This window comes from Oncorhynchus kisutch, linkage group LG10, assembly GCF_002021735.2.
Source record: "Oncorhynchus kisutch isolate 150728-3 linkage group LG10, Okis_V2, whole genome shotgun sequence".
NCBI classification, from domain to species: Eukaryota; Metazoa; Chordata; class Actinopteri; order Salmoniformes; family Salmonidae; genus Oncorhynchus; species Oncorhynchus kisutch.
Window position 1 is genome coordinate 17,071,394 of NC_034183.2, and position 21,583 is coordinate 17,092,976.

A 21,583-nucleotide genomic window follows, 5' to 3' on the forward strand; every position below is an offset into this window, starting at 1 on the left:
AAAGAACAGAGTAGAAATCTCACTTCTCTCACACCAGTCAGTCTTCCTCTTCCCTTCCTCCCCCTGTCTCTAGTGAGGTGTGTGTGGGGGGGGGGGTCAGAGAGGGCTGCTTCTTTGTATGTTAATTGTGTGGATGGCGGCCACCACCACACCTGTTGCTGTCAGTAAGGCAGCCAGGCAGTGGGAAGGAGAGAGAGTCTATGCCCCCTGGTAGCCCCTGCTGGGAGTCTAACCCCACTGGGGATGGGAGAGACAGGGAGAGGCTGGTGGGTGTGTGTTTATTCGTGTCTGAGGAGTGTGTGTGTGGGTCTGGTGTGGCCCATGTGTGTTGACAGTGAGCTCTCCCTTCTGCCCACCCTGCACTGAGCCAGGGTGCTTAATGAAGCTGGGGTCAGTGGCATGTGTGCGGCTAATTGGCCATGTTTGCCCAAGGCTCTGGCTGCCTGTGAGTGAAGCGTCCAGCGAGGGCCCAGTTTGCTGCAGCACCCTTTACTCTGTTCCGCTCCAGAGGACAGCACCTCTCCTCTGTCTGCCTGCCTCTCTCTAGTGAGCTCAGCTCAGAGACTTAGAAGCCCACCCTATTTTCTCTCTCTCATTACCTCTTACTCTCTCATTACCTCTTACTTTCACAAAATGTGTCACTAGCTCCAGTATGCCTTATTAGTGAACTCTGTCTATACGTCTCTCTCACACACGTCCCTTTATGTTCACTCTTTTACCCTTTATTTCTCTCCTTCCTCTCATTCCTTAGACTTTTTCACTTTCTTGCTCAAATCCACCATCACATTCTCTCTTCCCCCTCACTTGCTACGGTGCGATTTGGGCAATTTTCCATGGTCCTGCTGGACAGTGTCCAGGACAAACCAACTTCCAGCACGGAGGGAGTGAAGGAGGGAGGGATGGAGAGAGGGGGATACATAGAAGATAGGGGGTGCTATAATTAGCTGAGCCTCCTCTCGCTCCTCGTTAAGGCAGTAATGGCTCCCATTGTTTGTCTGATAAGCAGCGACATGGAGCTGAGGATACAGCCTCAGGGGATGGTAGAGTGAAATGGGCCACCACCTACGGTCCTAGACTGTTGTACCTGGGATACAGTGGTTGGATACACAACCTCACCGTTGCTAGCTTAGCCCACACCACACACCAATGAGCGCCTTTCTCTCATGGGAACTGTGAGAAGCGTATTGTGATAAAATGGGGAGGCAGGGGAGCCTAGTGGTTAGAGAGTTGGACTAGTTAAATAAAGGTAAAATAAAAAATTTAAATAACGGAATCACGGTCTAATTATCAATCCTATCATGTTGTCAGCCGGATAACGGTCTAATTAGGCTGACCACTCTTGGCCAGCAGTCGGAAAAGTAGTATCTCGTCAAACCAATAAAGCATTCTCTAATGAATGATTTACTGTTTTATAGCCAATCAAACAGTATTTGTCACATGCACCGAATTCACCGAATTACTGTGAAATGCTTACTTACAAGTCCTTAACCAACAATGCAGTAAAATAAATAGAGTTGAGAAAATGTACAGCCAATAGAATGTTATATATATGGGGGATACAACCTTCCCAGCTCTACATATTTTGCTGTGAAGAGACAGTCATTAGATTATTTATTTTGGTACTGTCCATATGTAGCTTGTTTTTGGTCACATGTCCAGGAATGGCTGAAGAATTGCAACATTTACCTGGAGCTATCGCTGCAGATAGCAATATATGGGGATCTGAAAAGTCATAGTCAATCGATCAATGATATAATAATACTTTTAGCAAAAATGTTTCTTTAATTTACAATCTGTAGAAACAATGAGAATAGAAAGGTTCAGAGCTTTTGTGAAGCATCACAGCACAGTTCAAAAATAAATGGTAAAAATAAATCCAATACGGATGGTGTTGAATGCAGCTGAAGGGTGGGACTAAAAAGATAAATGTAAAATATACTGTGTCTGTAAAAAGTATATAGGTTTGTAACTTTTGTGAAACAGCACAGTAAAAAATGTTTGGCAAAAATAAATCAAACTGGATGGAAGGGTAGAGGAAGGACAGTACTAAAAACAAAGTATATAACAAAATATAATATAAATGTATATAGTGTGTTGTAAGTTGGAAAGGGAAGCCATATGACATTCTCCCAATCTTCTTCTTGATCATCCAAATGCTCTCTAGCAAACTTCAGACGGGCCTGGACATGTACTGGCTTAAGCAGGGGGACACGTCTGGCAATGCAGGATTTGAGTCCCTGGCGGCGTAGTGTGTTACTGATGGTAGACTTTGATACTTTGGTCCCAGCTCTCTGCAGGTCATTCACTAGGTCCCCCCGTGTGGTTCTGGGATTTTTGCTCACCGTTCTTGTGATCATTTTGACCCCACGGGGTGAGATCTTGCGTGGAGCCCCAGATGGAGGGAGATTATCAGTGGTCTTGTATGTCTTCCATTTCCTAATAATTGCTCCCACAGTTGATTTCTTCAACCAAGCTGCTTACCTATTGCAGATTCAGTCTTCCCAGCCTGGTGCAGGTCTACAATTTTGTTTCTGGGGTCCTTTGACAGCTCTTTGGTCTTGGCCATAGTGGAGTTTGGAGTGTGACTGTTTGAGGTTGTGGACAGGTGTCTTTTATACTGATAACAAGTTCAAACAGGTGCCATTAATACAGGTAACAAGTGGAGGACAGAGGAGCCTCTTAACTTAACTCAACTTAACTTGGATATCGGGGGCGCTCTTTTAATTTATGGATAAAAAAACGTTCCGGTTTTAAACAAGATATTTTGTCACAAAAAGATGCTCGACTATGCATATAATTGACAGCTTTGGAAAGAAAACACTCTGACGTTTCCAAAACTGCAAAGATATTGTCTGTGAGTGCCACAGAACTAATGCTACAGGCGAAACCAAGATGAAATTTCATACAGGAAGTGCCCCAGATTTTGAATGCGCTGTGTTCCAATGTCTCCTTATATGGCTGTGTATGGGTCACGAATGAGCTTAGACTTTCTGTCGTTTCCCCAAGGTGTCGACAGCATTGTGACGTATTGTAGGCAAATCATTGGAAGATTGACCTTAAGAGACTACATCTACCAGGTGGCCGCTTGGTGTCCTCCGTGGCAATTTTTGCGTAATCTCCAGCTGCGTGTATTTTTCGTTTGCTTCAAGGAGAAACACAGCTGCTACAAATGATTTATCATCGAATAGATATGTGAAAAACACCTTGAGGATTGATTCTAAACAACGTTTGCCATGTTTCTGTCGATATTATGGAGTTAATTTGGTAAAAAGTTCGGCGTTGTAGAGACTGCATTTTCAGATTTTTTTCTTAGCCAAACGTAATGAACAAAACGGAGCGATTTCTCCTACACAAATAATCTTTTTGGAAAAAATGAACATTTGCTACCTGAGTCTCCTCATTGAAAACATCTGAAGTTCTTCAAAGGTAAATTATTTTATTTGAATGCTTTTCTTGTTTTTGTTAAAATGTTGCCTGCTGAATGCTAGGCTTAATGCTATGCTTGCTATCAATACTCTTACACAAATGCTTGTGGAGCTATGGTTGAAAAGCATATTTTGAAAATCTGAGATGAGTGTTGTTAACAAAAGGCTTGTGAGTGAATATATTTCTTTCATTTCATTTGCGATTTCCATGAATAGTTAACGTTGCGTTATGGTAATGAGCTTGAGGCAATAATTACGCTCCCGGATACGGGAGAAGTTAAAGAAGAAGTTACAGGTCTGTGAGAGACAGAAATCTTGCTTGTTTGTAGGTGACCAAATACTTATTTTCCACCATAATTTGCAAATAAATTCATTAAAACTCCTACAATGTGATTTCTGGATTTCTTTTCTAATTTTGTCTGAAAATGAAAATTACAGGCCTCATCATTTTAAGTGGAACTTGCACAATTGGTGACTGACTAAATACTTTTTTGCCCCACTGTACATACATCCATACATGCATACACACACAGTTAAAGTCAGATGTTTACATACACCCTAGTCAAATACATTTAAACTCAGTTTTTCACAATTCCAAACATTTCATCTCAGTAAAAATTACCAGTCTTAGGTCAGTTAGGATCACCACTTTATTTTAAGAATGTGAAATAGTTGAGAGAATTATTTATTTCAGCTTTTATTTCTAACATCACTTTCCCAGTGGGTCAGACGTTTACATACACTCAAATAGTATTGGGTAGCATTGCCTTTAAATTGAGTCAAATGTTTCTGGTAGCCTTCCCCAAGCTTCCCACAATAAGTTGGGTGAATTTTGGCCCATTCCTCCTGACAGAGCTGGTGTAACTGAGTCAGGTTTGTAGGCCTCCTTGCTCACACAAACGTTTTCAGTTCTGCCCACACATTTTCTATAGGATGGAGGTCAGGGCTTTGTGATGGCCACTCCAATACCTTGACTTTGTTGTCCTTAACCTCTCTGGTACAAGGTCCCACCTCGACAACAGCCAGTGAAATTGCAGGGCGCCAAATTCAAAACAACAGAAATCCCATAATTAAAATTCCTCAAACATACAAGTATTATACACCATTTTAAAGATAAACTTCTTGTAAATCCAACCACAGTGTCTGATTTCAAAAAGGCTTTACTGCAAAAGCACACCATGCGATTATGTTAGGTCGGCACCTAGTCACAGAAAACCATACAGCCATTTTCCAGCCAAGGAGAGGGCTCACTAAAGTCAGAAATAGCGATTTAAATTTATCACTAACCTTTGACCTTCATCAGATGGCACTCATAGGACTTAATGTTACCCAATACATGTATGTTTTGTTCGATAAAGTTCATATTTATATCCAAAAATCTCAGTTTACATTGGCGCGTTATGTTCAGAAATACATTGTTTCAAACAAACATCCGGTGAAAGTGCAGAGAGCCACATCAAATTATAGAAATACTCATCAACAACATTGATAAATGATACAAGTGTTAAACATACAAATAAAGAACCTTCTCCTTAATGTAACCGCTGTGTCAGATTTCAGAAAGGCTTTACGGCGAAAGCACACTTTGCGATTATGTTAGGTCAGCACCTAGCCACAGAAACCCATACAGCCATTTTCCAGCCAAGGAGAGGGCTCACAAAAGTCAGAAATAGCATTAACATTAATCACTTACCTTTGATCTTCATCTGGTGGCACCCCCAGGTCTCCATGTAAGACAATAAATGTGTGTTTGTTTTGTTCGATAATGTCCCTCTTTATGACCAAAACTAATTTTTGTTCGCGCGAGTTAGTAGAAACATGCCAAGCGATGTTTAAAATCAATCATCCGGTTGTTGATATATTGTTAACGGACAAAAGCTTCGTCAATAGAAAAAGAGAAACAAGAAAGGAACATTCCCGATCAGGCCAAATGGCTGATGTCTGGAAATTTCCAATGTGTGTTTCGGGTCGTTGTCATGCTGGAAGACCCAGCCACGACCCATCTTCAATGCTCTTACTGAGGGAAGGAGGTTGTTGGCCAAGATCTCTCGATACATGGCCCCATCCATCCTCCCCTCAACAGTCGTCCTGTCCCCTTTGCAGAAAAGCATCCCCAAAGAATGTTTCCACCTCCATGCTTCACGGGTGGGATGGTGATCTTGGGGTTGTACTCATCCTCCTTCTTCCTCCAAACACGGCGAGTGGAGTTTAGACCAAAAAGCTCTATTTTTGTCTCATCAGACCACATGACCTTCTCCCATTCCTCCTCTGGATCATCCAGATGGCCATTGGCAAACTTCAGACGGGCTTGGACATGCGCTGGCTTGAGTAGGGGGACCTTGCGTGCGCTGCTGGATTTTAATCCATGACGGCGTAGTGTGTTACTAATGGTTTTCTTTGAGACTGTGGTCCCAGCTCTCTTCAGGTCATTGACCAGGTCCTGCCATGTAGTTCTGGGCTGACCCCCACCTTCCTCATGATCATTGATGCCCCACGAGGTGAGATCTTGCATGGAGCCCCAGACTGATTGACTGTCATCTTGAACTTCTTCCATTTTCTAATAATTGCGCCAACAGTTGTTGCCTTCTCACCAAGCTGCTTGCCTATTGTCCTGTTGCCCATCCCAGCCTTGTCAGGTCTACAATTTTTCCCTGATGTCCTTACACAGCTCTCTGGTCTTGGCCATTATGGAGAGGTTGGAGTCCGTTTGAGTGTGTGGACAGATGTCTTTTATACAGGTAACGAGTTCAAACAGGTGCAGTTAATACAGGTAATGAGTGGAGAACAGGAGGGATTCATAGAGAAAAACTAAAATGTCTGTAAGAGCCGGAATTCTTACTGGTTGGTAGGTGATCAAATACTTATGTCAATCAAATTAATTACTTAAAAATCATACAATGTGATTTTCAGAATTTTTGTTTTAGATTCCGTCTCTCACAGTTGAAGTGTATCTATGATTAAAAAAAATTGCGGACCTCTACATGCTTTGTAAGTAGGAAAACCTGCAAAATCGGCAGTGTATCAAATACTTGTTCTCCCCATTGTACATACAGAGGATTGGAAATGATGCAGTTACATTGAAGGAAGCTACAATCTAAAATATTAATGCTGATCTACCCCCTAAAAAAATTCTCAATAAAATAACAATGACGAACAAGGCTTTATATAGGGGGTATCGGTACCGAGTCAATGTACTTGTGGGTAGGGGTAAATGGACTATTTGTAGATAATAAACAGGGAGTAGCAGCTGTGTAAAAACAAATGGGGGGGGTCAATGTAAATAGTCCTGTTGGCCATTTGATTAATTGTTCAGCAGTCTTATGGTTTGGGGGTAGAAGTTGTTTAGGAGACTTTTGGACGTAGACTTGGCGCTCCAGTACTGCTTGCCATGTGGTAGCAGAGAGAACAGTCTATGACTAGGGTGGCTGGAGTCTTTGACAATATTTTGACAGTGCCTAGTATATAGGTCCTGGATGGCAGGAAGCTTAGCCACAGTGATGTACTGGGCCGTACGCACTACCCTCTAGCGACTCACGGTCAGATGCCGAGCAGTTGCCATACCAGGTGGTGATGCAACCGGTCAGGATGCTCTCGATGTTGTAGCTATAGAACCTTTTCAGTCTCCTGAGGGGGAAAAGGTGTAGTCGTGCCCTCTTCACGACTGTCTTGGTGTGTTTTTACCATGATTGTTTGTTTGTGATGGGGACACCAAGGAACTTGAAACTTTCGACCCGCTACACTACAGCCCCATCAATGTGAATGGGGGTGTGTTCGGCCCTCCTTTTTCTATAGTCAACAATCATCTCCTTTGTCTTGCTCACGTTGAGGGAGACGTTGTTGTTCTGGCACCACACTGCCAGGTCTCTGACGTCTTCCCTATAGGCTGTCTCATTGTTGTTGGTGATCAGGACTACTATTGTCGTGTCGTCTGCATACTTAATGATGGTATTGGAGTCGTGCTTGGCCACAAAGTTGTGGGTGAACAGGGAGTAGAGGGGACTAAGCACGCACCCCTGAGGGTCCCCAATGTTGAGGATCAGTGTGGCAAATGTGTTGTTGCCTACCCTTACCACCTATGGGCGGCCCCTCAGGAAGTCTATGTTCCAGTTGCAGAGGGAGATGTTTAGTCCCCAGGGTCCTTAGCTTAGTGATGAGCTTTGTGGGCACTATGGTGTTGAAATCCTGAGCTGTAGTCAATGAACATTATTCACAAATAGGAGTTCCTTTTGTCCAGGTGGGAAAGGGCCGTGTGGAGTGCTTTTGCGTCATCTGTGGATCTTTTGGGGCGGCATAAAAATTGGAGTGGGTCTAGGTTTTCTGGCATGTTGGTGTTGATGTGAGTCATGACCAGCTTTTCAAAGCACTTCATGGCTACGACTTGAGTGCTACGGGGCATTAGTAATTTAGGCAGTTTACCTTTGCTTTCTTATGCACAGGGACTATGATGGTCTGCTTGAACATGTTGGTATTACAAACTCAGTCAGGGAGAGGTTGAAAATCTCAGTGAATCGAGATGTGAAGGATAACAGACATTAGTGTTGTTTTGTGCAAAACACAAGCATCTTGGCTCTTTTCATATACCCCGACAGTGAATAATAACTGCGATAATTCATGTTAGTGAAAGACAAATATTATCATGACCGTCAGGCAGATGTGTTTGGGTTGGAGCCCACAACCCGTCACCACCTCTGTAAACTTTCTGGGGTTCACTGTGAAATCTGCTAAACCATAAAACCATTAACACTGAGTCTTACTCTGCATCCCTTAGCCGGGAGTCAGGAGCGACTGGGTTCCATCTGTGCTAGGCTTAGAAATCAGACAGCAGCTCTTCCTCAGTGTACTCCTCTATAATCTACTGTGTATTTCGGTGAGAACTCCTGTGCTTGACTTTCTCTCCCCGATCCCAGCCCATGATGCTTTTTCCCAGCCCACGATGCCTGTTGATAACTCCAGACAAAATATAGTTCAGCTGAAATGTCAGATACCCCAATTTTTTGTGTAGCCTGTGTTGTAATATGGGGTTCCCACTCATTGTGGGGTCTTATATCTCCCTCTCTAACTTTAAGCAGCTTAGAGCAGCTTACTGATCACTGTACCTGCACACACCCAACTACCTCATCCCCCATATTATTACTTACCCTCTTGCTCTTTTGCACCCCAGTATCTCTACTTGCACATCATCTGCACATCTAGTGGGGCAAAAAAGTATTTAGTCAGCCACCAATTGTGCAAGTTCTCCCACTTAAAAAGATGAGAGGCCTGTAATTTTCATCATAGGTACACTTCAACTATGACAGACAAAATGAGAGAAAAAAATCCAGAAAATCACATTGTAGGATTTTTTATGAATTTATTTGCAAATTATGGTGGAAAATAAGTATTTGGTCACCTACAAACAAGCAAGATTTCTGGCTCTCACAGACCTGTAACTTCTTCTTTAAGAGGCTCCTCTGTCCTCCACTCGTTACCTGTATTAATGGAACCTGTTTGAACTTGTTATCAGTATAAAAGACACCTGTCCACAACCTCAAACAGTCACACTCCAAACTCCACTATGGCCAAGACCAAAGAGCTGTCAAAAGGACACCAGAAACAAAATTGTAGACCTGCACCAGGCTGGGAAGACTGAATCTGCAATAGGTAAGCAGCTTGGTTTGAAGAAATCAACTGTGGGAGCAATTATTAGGAAATGGAAGACATACAAGACCACTGATAATCTCCCTCGATCTGGGGCTCCATGCAAGATCTCACCCCGTGCGGTCAAAATGATCACAAGAACGGTGAGCAAAAATCCCAGAACCACACGGGGGGGACCTAGTGAATGACCTGCAGAGAGCTGGGACCAAAGTAACAAAGCCTACCATCAGTAACACACTACACCGCCAGGGACACAAATTCTGCAGTGCCAGACGTGTCCCCCTGCTTAAGCCAGTACATGTCCAGGCCCGTCTGAAGTTTGCTAGAGAGCATTTGGATGATCCAGAAGAAGATTGGGAGAATGCCATATGGTCAGATGAAACCAAAATATAACTTTTTGGTAAAAACTCAACTCGTCGTGTTTGGAGGACAAAGAACGCTGAGTTGCATCCAAAGAACACCATACCTACTGTGAAGCATGGGGGTGGAAACATCATGCTTTGGGGCTGTTTTTCTGCAAAGGGACCAGGACGACTGATCCGTGTAAAGGAAAGAATGAATGGGGCCATGTATCGTGAGATTTTGAGTGAAAACCTCCTTCCATCAGCAAGGGGATTGAAGATGAAACGTGGCTGGGTCTTTCAGCATGACAATGATCCCAAACACACTGCCCGGGCAACGAAGGAGTGGCTACGTAAGAAGCATTTCAAGGTCCTGGAGTGGCCTAGCCAGTCTCCAGATCTCAACCCCATAGAAAATCTTTGGAGGGAGTTGAAAGTCTGTGTTGCCCAGCAACAGCCCCAAAACATCACTGCTCTAGAGGAGATCTGCATGGAGGAATGGGCCAAAATACCAGCAACAGTGGGTGAAAACCTTGTGAAGACTTACAGAAAACGTTTGACCTCTGTCATTGCCAACAAAGGGTATATAACAAAGTATTGAGAAACTTTTGTTTCCACCATAATTTGCTACTAAATTCATAAAAAAAATCCTACAATGTGATTTTCGGGATTTTTTTTCTCATTTTGTCTGTCATAGTGTACATATGATGAACATTTTGTCGCTTTGCTTTATCTTGGCCAGGTCGCAGTTGTAAATGACTGGCCTACCTGGTTAAATAAAGGTGAAATAAATAAAGGTGAAATAAAAAAAAATGAAGAAAAGTGTGCTTAGGGTTAGCTAAGTAAAAAATTCATAACACAAAACATATGCTTTTCTTTCATCTGCTTCTGTTCTGTTGCTCTCTGTTGTTCAGAGTTCCTGCTGCTTGCTCCCATATGAGCATGCTAATGGCACGGTCTGGGGTATCCACATGGGTCATGAAGTGTCAATCATCTTCCCCTTGGGCCTTGGCTGAGCCCCAGTGCAAAGAGGTGCTTGGGGATGAATGAATTAAAGTGCACGGGAGCGAACAAAATATGACATTTTCTCATCTTGTTGTTGGGCCTGGTGAATCTGAGGGGTGGTACCCCCTTGAGAGAGAACTTTACCTTATCCCATATAAACATATACACACTACCATTCAAAAGTTTGTGGTCACTTAGAAATATCCTTGTTTTTGAAAGAAAGCAAATGTTTTGTCCATTTTAAAATAACGTCAAATTGATCAGAAATACAGTGTAGACATTGTTAATGTTGTAAATTACTATTGTAGCTGGAAACGGCAGATTTTTTATGGAGTTTCTACATAAGCGTACAGATACCCATTATCAGCAACCATCACTCCTGTGTTCCAATGGCACATTGTTAGCTAATCCAAGTTCATAAAAAAGCAGATACCGATTAATCGGACGATTTAAAAATGAATAAAAAAAAATAAAAAAATGTTTATTTGTAATAATGGCAATTACAACAATACTGAATGAACACTTATTTTAACTTAATAGATCAATAAAATCAATTTAGCCTCAAATAAAATGAAACATGTTTAATTTGGTTTAAATAATGCAAAAACAAAGTGTTGGAGAAGAAAGTAAAAGTGTGTTTCTTACATGTGCCATGTAAGAAAGCTAACGTTTCAGTTCCTTGCTCAGAACATGAGAACATATGAAAGCTGGTGGTTCCTTTTAACAGGAGTCTTCAATATTCCCAGGTAAGAAGTTTTAGGTTGTAGTTATTATAGGAATTATAGGACAATTTCTCTCTATACGATTTGTATTTCATATACCTTTGACTATTGGATGTTCTTATAGGCACTTTAGTATTGCCAGTGTAACAGTATAGCTTCCGTCCCTCTCCTCGCCCTTACCTGGGCTCGAACCAGGAACACATCGACAACAGCCACCCTCGAAGCAGCGTTACCCATCGCTCCAGAATAGCCACGGCCCTTGCAGAGCAAGGGGAACAACCATTCCAAGTCTCAGAGCGAGTGACGTTTGAAACGCTATTAGCGCGCACCCCGCTAACTAGCTAGCCATTTCACATCGGTTACACCAGCCTAATCTCGGGAGTTGATAGGCTCGAAGTCATAAACAGATCAATGCTGGAAGCACAGCGACGACCTGCTGGCAAAACGCACTAAAGTGCTTTTTGAATGAATGCTTACTAGCCTGCTGGTGCCTACCGTCGCTCAGACTGCTCTATCAAATCATAGACTTAATTATAACATAGTAACACACAGAAATATGAGCCATAGGTCATTAATATGGTCGAATCCGGAAACTATCATCTCGAAAACAAGACGTTTACTCTTTCAGTGAAATACGGAACCGTTTCGTATTTTATCGAACGGGTGGCATCCATAAGTCTAAATATTCCTGTTACATTGCACAACCTTCAATGTTATGTCATAATTACGTAAAATGCTGGCAAATTACTTAGCAACGAGCCAGGCACCCCAAACTGTTGCATATACACTGACTCTGCATGCAATGAATGCAAGAGAATTGACACAAACAATTTCACCTTGTTAATATTGCCTGCTAACCTGGATTTCTTTTAGCAAAATATAGAGGTTTAAAAATATATACTTCTGTGTATTGATTTTAAGAAAGGCATTGATGTTTATGGTTAGGTACACATTGGAGCAAGACAGTCCTTTTTCGCGAATATGTACCGCATCGATTGTATACAACGCAGGACACTCTAGATAAACTAGTAATATCATCAACCATGTGTAGTTAACTAGTGATTATGATTGATTGTTTTTAATAAGATAAGTTTAATGCTAGCTAGGAACTTACCTTGGCTTCTTACTGCATTCGCGTAACAGGCAGTCTCCTCGTGGAGTGCAATGTAATCAGGTGGTTAGAGAGTTGGACTAGATAACTGTAAGGTTGCAAGATTGAATCCCTGAGCTGACAAGGTAAAAATCTGTCATTCTGCCCCTGAACAAGACAGTTAACCCACCGTTCCTAGGCCTAGTTAAATAAGTGTACTTTTTTTTTTCTATCGGCCAAATCGGTGTCCAAAAATACCCCTAATTAAATCGGCCATTCCGATTAATTGGTCGACCTCTAAAACAAATCTAAATATTTTATATTTCAAATTCTTCAAAGTAGCCACTCTTTTCCTTTGACAGCTTTGCACATGCTTGGCATTCACTCAACCAACTTCATGAGGTAGTCACCTGGAATGCATTTTAATTAACAGGTGTGCCTTGTTAAAAGTTAATTTGTGGAATTTCTTTCCATCTTAATGCATTTGAGCCAATCAGTTGTATTGCGACAAGATAGGGGTGGTATACAGAAGATAACCGTATTTGGTAAAACACCAAGTCCATATTATGGCAAGGACACCTCAAATAAGCAAAGAGAAATGACAGTCCATCATTACTTTAAGACATGAAGGTCAGTCAATCCAGAAAATCTCAAGAACTTTGAAAGTTTCTTCAAGTGCAGTCACAAAAACCATCAAGCGCTATGATGAAACTGGCTCTCATGAGGACCGCCACAGGAAAGGAAGACCCAGAGTTACCTCTGCTGAGGGGATAAGAGGATAAGTTTGTTAGAGTTACAAACCTCAGAAATGTCAGCCCAAATAAATTGCAGGCCAAATAGCTCAAGTAACAGACACATCTCAACATCAACTGTTCAGAGGAGACTGCGTGAATCAGGCCTTCATTGTCAAATTGTTTCAAAGAAACCACTACTAAAGGACACCAATAAGAAGAAGAGACTTGCTTGGGCCAAGAAACACAAGCAATTACATTAAATTGGTTGAAATCTGTCCTTTGGTCTGAGTCCAAATTTGACAACCACCATGTCTTTGAGACGCAGAGTAGGTGAACAGATCTCCGCATGTGTGGTTCCCACCGTGAAGCATGGAGGAGTTTTCTGGTTACTACATGATTGTGTTTTTTCATAGTTTTGATATATTCACTATTATTCTACAATGTAGAAAATAGTACAAATAAAGTAAAACTTCTTACGGCTGAAATCCCGTTAACAGGATCGATTTGACAACATCCAGTGAAAGTGCAGGGCACTGAATAAAAAACTGAAATCTCATAAATAAAATTCCTCAAACATACAAGTATTATATACCATTTTAAAGATAAACTTGCTAATCCCACCACAGTGTCCGATTTCAAAAAGGCTTTACGACGAAAGCATACCATGCAATTATGTTAGGTCAGCCCCAATTCACAGAAGAACACAGCCATTTTTCCAGCCAAAGAGGAGTCACAAAAAGCAGGAATATAGAACATTAATCACTAACCTTTGATGATCTTCATCAGATGGCACTCATAGGACTTCATGTTACACAATACATGTATGTTTTGTTCGATAAAGTTTATATTTATAGCCAAAGATCTGTTTACATTGGCACGTTATGTTCAGTAATGTTTTGCTTCCAAAATATCCAGTGATTTTGCAGAGCCACATCAATTTACAGAAATACTCATCATAAATGTTGATGATAATACAATTGCTAAGAATGGAATTAAAGATATACTTCTCCTTAATGCAACCGCTGTGTCAGATTTCAAAAAAGCTTTACGGAAAAAGCACACCATGTATTAATCTGAGTACAGCGCTCAGGCACCAAAACTAGCCATACAGATACCCACCATTTTGTGGAGTCAACAGAAGTCAGAAATAGCATTATAAATATTCACTTACCTTTGATCTTCATCGGAATGCACTCCCAGGAATCCCAGTTCCACAAAAAAAAAAGTTTTGTTCGATAAAGTCCATTTATGTCCAAATACCTCCTTTTTGTTTGAGCGTTTTGTTCACAAATCCAAATTCACAAGGCGCAGGCACTTAGTTCAGACGACAGTTCCATTACAGTTCGTAGAAACATGTGAAACGATGTATAGAATTTAGGATGTTTTTATCATAAAGCTTCAATAATATCCCAACCGGACAATTCCTTTGTCTTTAGAAATGAAAAGGAACAGAGCTCGTGCTCACGCGCGAGACTTAGCTCATTGCCAGACCCCTTAGTCAAACGGCTCTTATTCGCTCCCCCTTCACAGTAGAAGCCTAAAGACTGTTGACATCTAGTGGAAGCATTAGGAAGTGCAATCGGACCAAATTTTACACTGTATTTTGGATAGGCACAGACTTGAAAACCTACCAACCTCAGATTTCCCACTTCCGGGTTGGATTTTTTTCTCAGGTTTTTGCCTGCCATATGAGTTCTATTATACACAGACATTATTCAAACAGTTTTAGAAACTTCAGAGTGTATTATATCCATATCTATTAATAATATGTATATCGTAGCTTCTCTGCACCTTATTCAGCCAAGCTACTCAATACTGCCCCCCAGCCATAAGAAGTTAATGAGTAGGTGTTCTAAAACTTTTGACCGGTATATGTGTAAAAAAATGTTTTTTGTATCAATTAGCTTGACAGCATGTGTTTTATACATTTTCAGTTACAAGTAACTTTGAGTTCTAGGTTGTCACACTAATTTCCTTGTGAAAATAAATAATTTGGTCCAACACTAAAAATGTGTTAATTTGGAGAATGGACTACTTTCAAGTCTCACATACTATAAAAAGCTCTTTATTTATATTTTTTATCTTCTTATTAAAAAATGCTGCCACTTTATTTTCTAAAGGGATATTACATGTAAAAAAATAAATTCCCTGAACAGGCGATACACTTCCTCTGACACATTTGAAGTTTGTTCAGGTTAATCAGGAGAAAAAAAACACTTGAAACATCAAAAGTCCTCTTTATGATATTCAGAATATAAGTAGGCATCCTCAAAGACGAGTGTGAATAATTACTTTGTCACACAGAATCACAGAAATCATCCCAATTTAAATGACGGGATCTATTGAAAATACGGATGAAATTGCAGCGATGGTCTGCAAATAACAAGTAACATGCATCCTTGGGGCTATCGAGACATTTCATGTAATCTTTCTTAACCAAACACAGCTGTCTTGCTGAATTTATTGTCCAATTTGAAGGGAGATGCAATTCTGTTGGAAAAATACTGTTTGTTTAATTGAAGACAATGTAGATTGTTATCATTATAGCCAACATACTTTAGCTGATTATATTGTCCTCCGAGGCAATATCATATGTATTATTCAATTCCCAGCATCATTTTTTAAAATCATGATTAAAGGAAGGTATTTCATATCACACGGAGGCATAACATGCTTGGAATGTGTAAATTCTGCAAAAATATTGCTGTTCTTTCCCTCAAGGTCTAGCTGAATGATGATTACCTCAACCCAAGCGTATACAGATGATACTCACAGCTCAGGTCTTCATCAAAGGGCCTACTTTTAGATTTTGCTCATGCAACACTGTGGATGCCAAGTCCTTGGGGTTCTAAAATAATAATAAAAAAAAACTTCTTACCCATCCTACTCACATCCTTCCCCTCCTCAACCTCAACATGGTACACCAGTCCTCCAGTATCCCATCACCTCCTGTGAGTATCCAAGCTGTCGAGGCTGACTGGGCTCTGTCTCTCTTGCCCGGACACGGTTGGAACAGATCCGGCTTCCGGGCCACAAACACCCGTCCACTCAAGCCCCTGCAAACAAGGTCTGCCCCTCGCAACTGTAATGTAAATACTAAGCGCTTTGGAGAGCCACAGTGGTGGATCTCTTGTACACAATTTATCCTTTCTGTAAGAGCACAGTCTTCCTACAACATGATCTAATGCCTAGTGAGCATTTAATGGGTAGGGGGTGGGGGTGCTGTGTTTCAGTGACTATGGAGTTAGTGAACTATCATCCAGATCTGGCAAAAACTGTATGGAGCTGAACTGGGCTCCTGTTTAAAGACCTCCACTGAGCGGCACAATCTGAGTATGCATAAACAAAACAGTTTTGCTCCATGAGAACAATGGATATTTTGCCCTAGAATGTGGTTTCTGAAATTCTGGAGGAAGTTGTCTGTTAGAGAGGAATCATACAAATAGGCACCTACACTTATACTGAGTGTACAACACATTAAGAACACTAGCTCTTTCCATGTCATTTACATTTGAGTCATTTAGCAGGTGCTCTTATCCAGAGCAACTTACAATTAGTGCATTCATCTTAATACAGCTAGGTGGGACAACCACATATCACTTTTCCTGAACAAAGTAGCTATCAGCAAAGTCAGAGCTAGAAGGGGGGGTGTTGAGGGAGGAGAGGGATTATTTAAAATACTCTGAAGAGGTAGGGTACTAACACTAATTGCTAATTACCTAGCAGAGGTGAAGAGCACACCTCCCTGTACTAATTGCTGATTGCCTAGGAGAGGAGAAACCACTCCCCCTGCAATACAGCCACTGATTACCAAAACAAGTCACAAATTATTCTGCCCCTTTATCCTGATTCCTATGTCAACGATCATCTGAAAGTTATGAGCAGTCAACAGTTCACCCACCAAGTAGGCTACTGGGAAAACAGGCCACACTTAAAGTAGATGGTCCTAGCTAGCAAATAGACAGTACTAGACAACTGATAAAGACAAATGATGCTGATCACTTCTGGAGAACTAAGTAGTCCTCTAGCTATAGAATGAAAACAGACTGACCAGGTGAATCCAGGTGAAAGCTATGATCCCTTGTTGATGTCACTTGTTAAATCCTCTTCAATCAGTTTTAGATGAAGGGGAGGAGAATGGCTCTAGTAAACTCGTACATCGCCTTGGTCCGTACAATTTCCATTATTATAGCACCCCCAAAACGTAATACTTCCAGATCAACTGTAATGTCAATACCATTGTAAAGCACAATTTCTCCCCTTTCCAACAGAATCAATTACATGGCCTAAACGCTGCCTGTTTCTGCATAATTCAAGCAGGCAATGAGCCCCGTCGGGTCTTTTTTTAAATGGAGGGTAGGGAAGCGAAACTAATGCGTCACTCGATCTGTCCAACTTATCGCCTCTAAAATGTAAATAAAACACTATAAAGAGTTTATATAATTTGTCATTACATACCTATTTGAAGGTTTGTGTTGAATTGTAATCGGCTTTTTAGGGCGGTGCTAAAGTGATCATAGAAGTAAACAACGGTTTTGAGAATGATGATTACATGCAATGATGACGCAAAAAATGACGAGGTATCCCCCCTTACCCCCGTCACTGTCCAGTTCTTGTTTTTAAACGATGAGAGAAGTGCTACACCTGGTGGAGAGAGATTGTAAGACAGAAATAGTTGCTTTATGCGTGCTGTACGATACGACATGACACGTACCGATGTAACGGAGGGTTGTCCCACCTAGCTGTTTTTTCTCCAATACTATAGAGCCATTACCATAGAAACCTAGTTCACACCCCTGATTTTGAAGTCAACACAGTCGCTACAGTCCCATTAGTTTTCTTTGTAGCGGTTACGCACATTTGTACGGAATGGGGTGAGTTTACGATAACTGGAACAAGCTAGCTAGCCAAGTTGCTAGTTAAGTTAGTTAGCTAGCTATCTTATATTAACTAGTAATACAAAATACTCCTAAAACATTAGCTGTCACCTTGAGGCTTGTTAGGGGCAAAACATGTAATCCCTGAAGGGTTGGCAATGTTTCTATTTGTTAGCTAGCTAGTCTACCAGTTAGCTTTTACCCCCATATCAAGCCTAGTTAGCTAGATAGCCCTACTGGGAGCTGGCCGAATTAGCTACCATTCTTGATTCTAGTTACTAAGATAAATAAAAATGAGCTACTCACTTTAGCATAGACTTCTTTGAGGTATTTTCTGAACAGCTTCTCACTTCTTTGTTTCTCCAGTTGTCCGTTCGACCACACACTGTTTACCAACTCATTTGTAGTACCCAAATTCAAAAATGCCAGTTGGAATTCTTGTTGTTAGGCTACCACTTACAATGCTTTTAGGTTGTGTGTGCCTTAATGCAGAGGGAATACAAAAATGATAACTAAGCTGTGTTCGAATACCCATACTGTATACTACATACTAAATAAAGTATATATTATTAGTTCATTTTAGTATACTGTAAACAAATGGTATCCTTTCAGTTGGGCGTACTAGCGCTTCGCCTGTCTACTGAAAGTTGTTATGCTAAGTTGTTATTCTATTAACCTCTTGCTAGCTTGTTAGCATAACAAATTACCAGCTAGACATCTCACGATTTTGGGTGTGTTCATAAATTCAATCTCGAGTGCCAGAGTGTGCTCGGAGTAGAGTGCGCTCGCTCAGAGTGCGCTCAGAGTGCGCTCTGGGCATTCATAAATCCAAAGCATTGTCAAACACAGCTCTAGTGTCTTAAAGAATGATATGGATTTAATAATGTCAAATTATTGAGCATGTCCGCAAAACTAAAATTAGCATCAGAAGTTGTTCTTATTTAGCATATCAAGATCCTCATATGGACCTCAGTCAAAAGCATATGCATTGTATGTGCTGAGAAAATACAGTGCATTCGGAAAATATTACACAATACCCCATATTGACAATGCCAAAATAGGTTTTTGCCAAAAGGCACCTAAAGGACTCTGACCAATGAAAACAAGATTCCAAGCCAGAGCTTGGACTTGAACCCGATCGAACATCTCTGGAGAGACCTGAAAATAGATGTGCAGCAACAGTCCCCATTCAACCTGACACAGCTTGAGAGGATATGTAGAGAAGAATGGGAGAAACCCCCCAAATAGAGGTGTGCCAAGCTTTTAGCGCCATACCCAAGATGACTCGAGGCTTTAATCGCTGCCAAAGGTGCTTCAACAAAGTACTGAGTAAACGGTTTGAATACTTATGGAAATGTGTTATTTAACTTTTGTAACAAAACAATCTTAACCTGTTTTTGCTTTGTCATTATGGGGTGTTGTTTTAGATTGATGAGGGGGAAAATTATTTCATCCATTTTAGAATAAGGCTGTAATGTAACAAAATGTTGAACAATTAAAGGGGTCTGAATACTTTCAAAATGCACTGTATACTATGTAGGCCAGTGGTCACCAAACAAGAATTTTTTTATTATTACTTAAAAAATGTAAGCCTATGCGACTATTAACTATTAAAAACCATTCTGTAGCAATGAGGTTTGTGCAGTAGACTAGAGGCCCACTACATTATCTCTGCATATTGCCTATGATTGAATTGCCTTGTCAATGTTGTTCTTCTCAGACCATTTTGAAATTATATTAAAACACAATTGTTATATGATCACACTGGTGATAGGTCATTTGTTGTATTACTTGTGAGGCACAGCTGAGTGAGCATACTGAACTGATGGCCTGCATCTGATGGTCAGTCTGAGCTGAGTGAGGGAGCACCTGTGAGGCTGCCTCTCACCTGACTCTCTGCTCACAGTCTTCCAGCTAATAGCAAAACTTAAGTCACACAGCATTATTTCTTCCTCATGCACCAATTCATGTTGTTACTCTTATGACCAGAGAAAGTGAAATATTCCTAGATATTGACAAAGACAAGCCACTAATAATAACAATGCAAGCTTATTGGAACACTCTGCTATACTCGCTCATTGCGGTTGCAGTGCTGGTTGTTGCGTGAGTGGAAGTCGCTTTTTTACAGAAATGTTTGGTGATCGACTAGGATGGTGAACACTGATGTAGGCCTACTACCAGTATGTGTCATCATATAGAGCGGTGGTTGATCTCCAAGGAATTCCATAGACTGTAAAAGAAGCCTCGACCACACAGGAAAGTTGATACTGTGAGATTTCAAAACGTTTAAAACCATGACTAGAGAGAGACTCAACGAATACAGCAAAGTTATTCAGCACTGTCTAGACCTTATTCAACACTTTTTATAATAAAATGCATGCTACTCCACTCACGCTACTACCAGCACTGCAGCTGTATGGCAACGCAGTGACATATTTCGGTAACACTTTATTTGTATAGTCCATCTCTAGATGCTACACATCAAGGATCATCATAGATTCAGCCGAGGGCTGATTCTTTTTCTGGAGTGGATTGTCGGGGGGCCAGAACATAATAAAAAATGTATTGCAGATGTCAAATTGACCGCAAGAAGCTCGAACAGATAATACTTGATAATAATACTGGTAAATTTAAAATCACTTAACTCATATCCTGGTGTTTTTACAGTCTTTTATGTCCAACAATAAACAACTTTTTATTTTTTTATGTTCTCAGAAAACTTGAGGGGACAAATTAAACCATTTGACTTGCGGGCCGCCAGTTTGGGAAAGACTATCAGTAACATTTAAACTAAATATCTACTACTAGCCCTAACCTTATCTTAACCCTAGCCGTAACCCCTAACTTTAATATGCAACTTTAGCAAGTATTTGTTTATCAACAGTTTGTTGATGGTATCACAATCTGTAGATTATCTACAGATGAACTATCCAGACAATCCAAATAAAGTGTGTCATATTTCTTCCGGTTAACAAAGTGTTGTATGATTGTGGGCCTGTGCTTCCAGAGAAGACACTCACTCGCTGACATGCTGTCGACTGAGCTAATCGGCCATCTGCACCCCGGGGCTGAGAAATGTGGACGTCAGAGTTTATGGGAACATAAGCTAAACAGCCAGCCAGGCCTAGTTACTTTAAGAGGAGCGACGGGCGTGAGGCGAGTGATACTCCAGACGAGACTCCCAACATTTTCATGTAAAATCCAGAGACATACAAATCGCAGAGTGATATGTCAAATTTCTGCAGGATTCACTGGAGCACGAATGGTAGACTTTCCTTCCTCTTCCCTCCCTAGCACTAGCAGTCACTGACTGGGTGCCGCCTGGCAGCCGTGGGTGATAGGAAACATCTGCAGGAACTGAGTGAGTGTTCACTCGCCAGATAAAGAGAAAGGGAAGGATTGTTTTCAGAGGCCTTTTGGTATTGGCAGTAGAAGAGTTGTTTACTGTACAACAGATCTCAACCAGTCATGTATGTTTAGATTTGAACATACTGCTGGTACTGTATTTTTTCCTCAGTGTGACACAATGGATGAATTTTCTAAAACGCTCTTTTTATGTTGTCTTTCAGCACTTCTTTACTGTGGCCACCCTGGAGAGGCCTGAATAAACAGGAGAGCAGACGACGAAGGGATATGATTGTGGACTTCCTGCTTGGCAACTACAGGAAGTAATTGAGCTCTACAGGAAGTAAGGACAAACCCCTAAACATATTGCTGTTCCACTGTTTTCATACGACTACGATACGACTGCA

General features: G+C 41.1%; 1 protein-coding gene across 1 annotated transcript in view; it reads left to right on the top strand.

Moving 5' to 3' along the window:
* The window catches only part of LOC109898750 (plexin-B2-like), a 251,784-nt gene that overhangs the window by 72,207 nt on the left and 157,994 nt on the right, over positions 1-21,583 (top strand). The window contains exon 2 of the mRNA XM_031833225.1: positions 21,401-21,519. The gene's annotated coding sequence lies outside the window, so the exon portion shown is untranslated. The remainder of the gene's footprint in view (positions 1-21,400; positions 21,520-21,583) is intronic.